We start from the raw sequence: 7,683 nt of genomic DNA, 5'->3' as shown, positions 1-7,683 counted from the left end.
TGCATTTTAGCGAGCCTGCTGGAGCTACGAGCGCGCGCTGCATTTTACAGCGGCTGCTGGAGCCAGCGCTGGCCGCCGCGCCAAAACAGGCGATCGGCGCACTGCAAACACATTTTTAGCGTGCCGCATGTTGGGCGGCTGTTGGAGATGCTCTTAGCCACTCATCCCACCACCCACACTCCGTCCCACATCCGTCGCCCAACTCGAAGGTCTGGGCCGGCTGTGTCTACTCTTCGAGCAGATGAGCATGGCTGGCATGCTTATGAGGAGGTAAATTTCTGCACAAGTTGTAATTCACGGGACTAGTAGTATCTCACAACGGCGGTAAGAGTTGCTCAAAAAAGTCTAGTAGTATCTCACAATGGCATTTTTAATTGGTGTCATTTGCAAATTGCAGGATCACGAGTTCCTCATTTGCAAGGTGTGACATGAGCCTAGACACCAACTTCTGTTCATGTGCTCGTTTGACCAAAGTGAACAAACCATCAGCTATGATATTAAACATCAATGGAGACAATGGGTCCCCTTGTATCACACCCTTATAATTTTGAAAATAAGGCCCTATCTAATCATTTACCTTCACTGCAACTCTTCCCCCTCTCACCAATTTCATGACCCAATCACACCACATGTCTGCAAAACCTTTGGCCTACATCATCTGATATAGAAAGGGCCACTTCACTTGATCATAAGCCTTCTCAAAATTAATTTTGAGTAGCAGACCCCTCATTTTTATGACCTTCATCTCGTGGACCTTTCATGTAGGAGAACCACTCCCTCCATGATAGATAAAAGCAGTTTCAGTAGGTGCAATGAACCTATCAATAATCAGCCCTAATCTGACTGCCAAGAGCTTAGTCAGTATTTTATAACTAACATCAAGAAAATAGATAGGTCTGAATTTCTAGGTCACATTTGCATCTTGAACTACGGGAGTCAAAGAAATTGTACCATGGTTCAATCTTTGTGTATTCAACTCCCCTCTATGAAAGGCATCAAGCATCTCCTTAAGATCATACTTGATGATATCCCAATTATTTTTAGTAAAATTCAGCTGGTAACCCATCAGGGCCAACTTCCTTGTTATGCTTAAGCCCCAAAAAACCTCCTTGATTTCCTCCATATCAAACTCTTTTGTAAGGAATTTTCTATCATTCTCTATCAGTTGAGAGCATTGCATATCTCCCAGCCTTATTTCAGGAACCTCGGGCTCTCCAAACAGGGTTTTGTAAATATCAGTAATGTGTCTAACCAATTATTCCTCCCCTAAAACTCCAGTCCCCTCATTGAGAAGCATAGCTATATAATTCTTGTTTTCCTCCCAATTGCTTTTAATTGGAAGTATTTGGTATTTCCATCACCTTCTTTCAAGTCTCTCTCATGAGTTATTTGCCTCCATTTATTTTCGTCATCCCACAACAACTTCTCCAGTTGAGAATTAAGAGCCATTTTCAGTTCTCTCTCACTTGTAGACAACCTTATAGTCTCATTTTTCTCAGACAACTTCCCCAATATTTCTTTCTTACATGTCCTAAAAGCTTCGTCAATATTAATGTGCCACCCTTTGGCATATCTCTTACCTTCTGGTTTTCTCTTGCCATTTATCTATATCATGCACACGGAAGGTAGGAGAAGTCCAACTCTTCTCCACCATCTCAACAAACCCCTCCCTCTCAAAACAGAAATTCTGAAACATGAAAACATTGTTGTGAGATGGGGGCACTCTAGTATTCAAAAGTAGAGGCACAAGACCAGACAACTTCCTATTCAAACCTGTAACACGAGCCAAAGGAAATGCCACATCCCACTCCTTAGAAACTAAGACCATGCCTATTTTCTCAAAAGCGGGATCTTCCAAATTATTTCCCAAGTATATAATCTACTCTGGAGCAACATATCTTTTAATCCATTCACTTTTATGATGGAATTAAAGGTGACTCCATCTGGGCAGAACACAAGGTTTAAATTTCTCAGATGTTCCTGATGATATTAAAATCACCTCCCATCACCACTGGTCCCTCACACTTGTTGCAAACATCAACAAATTCAACTAGAAAACTATCTTTGTCCTCCCTTTGTGCAGTCCCATAAAACACTAATAACTGCCACTAAAACAGAGATATCTTATCTCCGATCTTAAAGCAAATGTAGTGTTTCCCTACACCCTGAGAGATAACATCCATTTTATTAGCATCCACCCCCAACAAAAGACCACAAGATCTCCCATTTGGTCTCAATTGTTGCCACTGAAAATTTATATTGCGAGAATGCTTCTTGGCCCAGAAAGCATCAGAATCCTACATCAAGGTCTGTGACAGACCTATGAATCGGATCCCATAATCAAAAATCATGTCTCTTAGGAACTTTTGTTTATCAGGGCGCCCCAAACCCCTGCAATTCCAAAATGCCCCTAACAGGATTTTAGATTTTGATTTTACGGGGTCTCCCCCTTTTCTTAGCTAGCTCAACCCTAAAAACAGGAGAACACAGCTTCAAGACCCTCCTCCCCCCACAAATAATCAAATACTCACTTGTTCATGTCCTGATTTGCATAGTCCAACAACTAAAAAATCATACAACATGCAGCAGTGGAGGGGGCGTCGTGGAGGAGCGTCCGAAGAGGACGACTGTCTGGGGGTGGAGCTCTTGAGCCATGTCGGGCGGCGACGAGGCAGGGAGGCGTGCGGCGGCAGAGATCTTTGTGCCGTGGTCGAGCCGGCGACATTCGTCATGAGGTACCTCCGGTGGGAGACGGCGGCGAGGTTAGTACGTCCGGCGGGCACGCTCGGTCAGGGAGGCTGGGAGGATGCCGGGGAGTGAGCTCCGGGAGCAGGAACAAGGCGAGAAGGAAGGAAGGAGAGATTTGGCTGGTGGCAGGGCGAGCACCGGCCGCCGAGATGGCTCGATATGGCAGCGACGACGACCTGTAACCCTAGCCCCTTATGTTTCTTCTATCTCTTGGGCTCTCGGGGAGGAAATGGGGTGGGGGTGCAAGCCGAGACATGTTTCTGAAGGGTACCGCTTATATATATATATTGATGGCATTTTGGCTGTAGTTACTGCAAAGTGGAGCGCCAAGGTTTTGTTGGAGGGGTGAGAAGTCGATGAGGGACGAGGAAAGCTAATCTGGAGGTGCTCTTGCTTCACAATGCAATTGGGAAGGTGGCTTCTATCAAGACAAGCAACATATGTCACGTGTTTGTTTGGGCTTGTGCTTTTAGGGGCCTAAATGCTCCAAAAACCGAAGCTCAAGACCAAACAAAACGGGGCCTTAGACTGTTTAAGCTTCAAACTACAAGTAGGCTCGTCAAGTTTATCAGGTCCCACTTCAACACGATTCAAATACCACTCAAACAAAAAAACACGATTAAAATGAAAAGATTTCTGCCAGCGTCACATGGAAGTTCAAAAAAAGAAAAAAAGAAAGGAATCGATCACTTGTGCGGATGGTCAAAAGTAAAAGAAAGTTCAGAAAATAAAAACTAATATACACTACAAAAATTGACCCTAATATCTGGGGCACATCGGTTGGGGGGTTGTCCTCCGGGCGCCCTTATGTTTCGCTTCACGCAAGACAGAGATAACCTTCACATAAGGCAGCTGGAGATGGGCCAGCCAAGTTCGCTGGAGGCCACAACCTCATTTGCATGTTCTGTTTTTCACATTTTTTGTTTTATTATTTATTTTACCTTTTTACACTTTAAAAAGTCTGAACATATATTTTACAAAAAATATACTTTACATAATGTTTTGAAAAATGTTAATCATACACTTGAAAAATGTTAAATGTGTATAGAAAAAAAATCTTGACCATGTATACGGAAAATGTGTACAAATCCTATACAATGTGTGTCTAAAAAATTGACCATGTATTATAAAAATTTTAATCAAGCTTTCGAATAAATGTTGACCATGTATTCAAAAAAGTTAAACTTGTATTTGAAATGATAAATATATATACATAAATGTTGACCATGTATTAAAAAATGTTCAATGTGTATACCTTTTTTTGACCATGTATAAAAAATGTTAAACTTGTATTTGAAAAATATTGATCAAGCATCTGAGGAAAAATGTTAAACATGTATAGAAAAAATGTCGGCTATGTATGTATTAAAAACTGTTAATCCTGTATTGAAAATGTAATCAAACATCTGAAAAATATTAAAATGTGTATAAAAAAATGTTGACCATGTATTCCAAAAGAAGTTAATCTTGCATTTAAAAAATGTTAATCAAGCATTTGAAAAATGTTTAAAATGTGTATAGAAAAAATATTGAGCATGTAGGAAGAAATATTAATGTTTTATTTGAAAAATATTAAACATGTATACAATTTTTTTTCTTGATGTATACAAAAAATATACTCCCTCCGTTCCTAAATATTTGTCTTTATAGATATTTCAACAAGTGACTACATGAGGAGCGAAATGAGTGAATCTGCACTCTAAAATATGTCTATATACATCCGTATGTGGTAGTACATTTGAAATATCTAAAAAGACAAATATTTAGGAACGGTAGGAGTAGAATAAAAACCAAAAAGAAAAAAAAGAAACAAAAAAACAATGAAGACCAAAAAACATAAAGAAAATCAAAGAAAAAAAAACTAAAACCGAAGAAACAAGTGCAAAAGAATGAAAACCAATGAAAACCAATAAGAGGAACCGATGAGAATAAAAAAAACAAAGAAAAAGAAGAAACCTAATAAAAAAATAAAAAAACCAAACAAAGAAACCAATGAAAAGGAATGGAAACCGTGAAAAACCAACAAAGAAAGGTGAAAAACAAAATAAAACTGATGAAAAGACGAAAAAGAAAGAAATAAAAATGAAGAAGGACGAAAAACAAAAAAAACTATGAAAATTGAAAAAAGAACAAATAAAAACGAAGAAAGAAAAGAAAGACCAATGAAAATTGCTAAGAGAAAAAAGAAACCGGTGCAAAATGAAGTAAATCCCTTGCGTCAAGATTCATGCGACGGCTGTGAAGAGGATCATTAGGATTTATCTTATGGCGAACGTTAGTCGGATAACATTTCCAAAGAATATATTAAGAAGGAATCCATCGCTCGCGCGGAGCACGCGACGCTCGGTCGCAAAATAGACGCCCTCCGTTCACCTCTGCAAACCCGACACAAGCCTGCCTGCCGACCTGCCCCCCCACAGCGCCGCCGCCTGCGACAAAGACGGCGGAGCGGCCAAGCTCCGTCTCGCCGCGACCTTCCACTGCCAATTACTCCTGGTTCTCCGGGCCTCTCCCGTCGTTGGGAGGTGTGGCCGGCATCCTTTCAAGGCACAGTGGAGCAATCGACGGGAATCCTTGAGGTAACTGCTCGGATTCGAATTCCGGATCTTTTCCAGAGTTTCTACGGCCGCTTCCTCCTTGGATCCGGACCCCTTCTTCTAATCGGAGCCAGGACGGTGAGGTTGGACTCCGACAGGCTTCTCTATATAAGTGCAGCCAGGACGGTGTGCTTCTTCTCAGATTAGACACAAGGCAAGTCCCGTTGGTTTGCCGCTGAAGCATCTCTTCTCCCACAAGACTGAGTTTTGCAATTGCTCCAATGGAGGCCTGCTGTAGCGTAGCCAGGATAGTGAGCTTTGCACATTTTGGCCTGAGAATTTTGCCCAAGTTGCTGGCTCTTTCTCCCGATTCACTGGGGAAATTCAGAAAGGTCTCACCACCGATGGAAACTGAAACTGTGGTGAGAAATTTGCCGGAGCTGCCGCAGGATGTATTGATGGAAATATTTTCACTCCTGGAGATACCTGACCTCATGCGTGCGGCCTCTGTCAGCACCTCCTGGCGCTCTGCGTATACAAGCCTATGCAACGAGCTTGAGCAGTACAAACGGCCTCAGACGCCTTGCCTCCTCTACACTTCTGAATCTGCTGGTGAGAACGTAGCTTGTCTCTACAGCCTCGCGGAGAAGAGGGTCTACAATTTAACTCTCCCGGATCCACCCATCCGCAGTAGGTATCTGATTGGGTCCTCGCATGGTTGGCTAGTTACCGCAGATGACAAGTCTGAGCTCCACCTAATCAATCCGATCACTGGTCAACAGATTGCTCTCCCGCCGGTGATCACCATCGATTATGTAGAGCCAATCTTTGATGATGCAGGTACAGTAATTGTTAAGTATGGATTGCCCGAGCAAGTGTACTGTGCGGACTCAGGCTCCAAACTGGTTGATCCCAAAATGTTAACCCATGCTCCCGACGAGCTTCGTGACCACCTCTATGTCAGGGCATTTATCTTTCCGGATCCGTCGACAGGGAGCTACATTGTGGTTCTCATTCACGGTCCAGAAGGTGAGCTTTCGTTTGCAAGGATAGGAGATTGTAAGTGGACCTTGCTACCCCCGGGTTGGGACTATAAACAATGCATCTACATGCAAGATCTATTGTATGCATTCACGGGAACAGGAAGAATTGATACTTTTGATCTCACTGGCCCTACCTTCACGAGGAACATAATTATAGATGAGATTGACAATTACATTAGCTGTGACATGTGGTATGTTGTTCAGGCACCGTGGGGCGATCTGCTGCAAGTCTGCAGGGAGGATGAACTCATAGACGATGCGAGTTATGAGGAGCTCATAGTTAAAACTAGAAAAATCTTGTTATATAAAGTTGATATGGCAAAAAAAAGCGCTCGTGGAAATGAATGGCTTGCATCATCACGTGCTGTTTCTTGGGCATAACCAGTCGCAGTACCTTAGTGCTGAAGAATATCCGCAACTGAAGGAAAATTGTGTCTATTTCACAGACGACGAGGAATATAGTTGGAAGTATAAGACGAATGCTAGGGACATAGGTGTTCTCAACTTGGACGATGACAGTACGGAAGAAATTGTATCCCCGCTTTGGTGCAGCTGGCCCAGTCCCATATGGATAACACCCAGTCTTACAGTGATGAACTTGTCATTGTACGAATAGGTAGTAACATGGCAAGTCTATTAACACATATATTTGCGACCAAGGAGCTGATAAGTTTGACATTTGTCTGTGTGGGAAACACATATTCACATATGTCATTGCATATTAAGGAGCTTGATGAGTTTGATATTTGTATATGTGGGAAACACATATTTACATTTTTTGTATGGGAATAATGAAGTGTACTTGCACTGTTAGATATAAGGCAAACTTAAAGAAAATAAAAGAGGTAGTTAATGGATCTATATTTGGTTCAGAATCAGTACTGCAAAACAAAAATTTGCTCCTCAGGTCACCTGCACTTTGATGCGGGTAGACCACCAAACTCAAAGAAACACGGGCAATTTTTTTTTACTTCCATTTTACCTTTTATTTTGCTGTTTATTTTGCTGTGTCACCTTCTTGTAAATGGAAGTATGTAAGGAAATGATGGGCAGGATCAACATATTCTCCCAACACAGATTATCATTATTTTTTTGCGGGTGAAAACAAATCATCATTTTACCTTTTATTGCTTGTGCTCATCAAAACCTGGAAATCAAGTCTGATCATGCTACAAACAAACTATAAGGCTGCGTTTAGTGAGCGGAATCTGGATGGAGCTGATCCCACACGGTCGGAGACTGACAGGCAGCGGTGGTTATGTCCGGACCCGGCAGGCCACACGACCGCTCCGGGGTTCTTCATGGCGTGATGCAGTCCACCATCAGCTACGTAGAACTCCGGACTTCCACCACTG

The 7,683-nt window shown here is 42.2% G+C and overlaps 1 pseudogene; it reads left to right on the top strand.

The window, feature by feature from the left end:
* Nucleotides 1–5,121: 5,121 nt before the first annotated feature.
* LOC119341240 lies at nucleotides 5,122–7,062 on the top strand (annotated as a pseudogene).
* The last annotated feature ends 621 nt before the right edge of the window (nucleotides 7,063–7,683 follow it).

The sequence above is a fragment of the Triticum dicoccoides genome, chromosome 7B, assembly GCF_002162155.2.
Source record: "Triticum dicoccoides isolate Atlit2015 ecotype Zavitan chromosome 7B, WEW_v2.0, whole genome shotgun sequence".
Taxonomy (NCBI): Eukaryota; Viridiplantae; Streptophyta; class Magnoliopsida; order Poales; family Poaceae; genus Triticum; species Triticum dicoccoides.
Note: the sequence above shows the minus strand (reverse complement) of the source record. Positions and strands in the feature narration are given on the sequence as shown.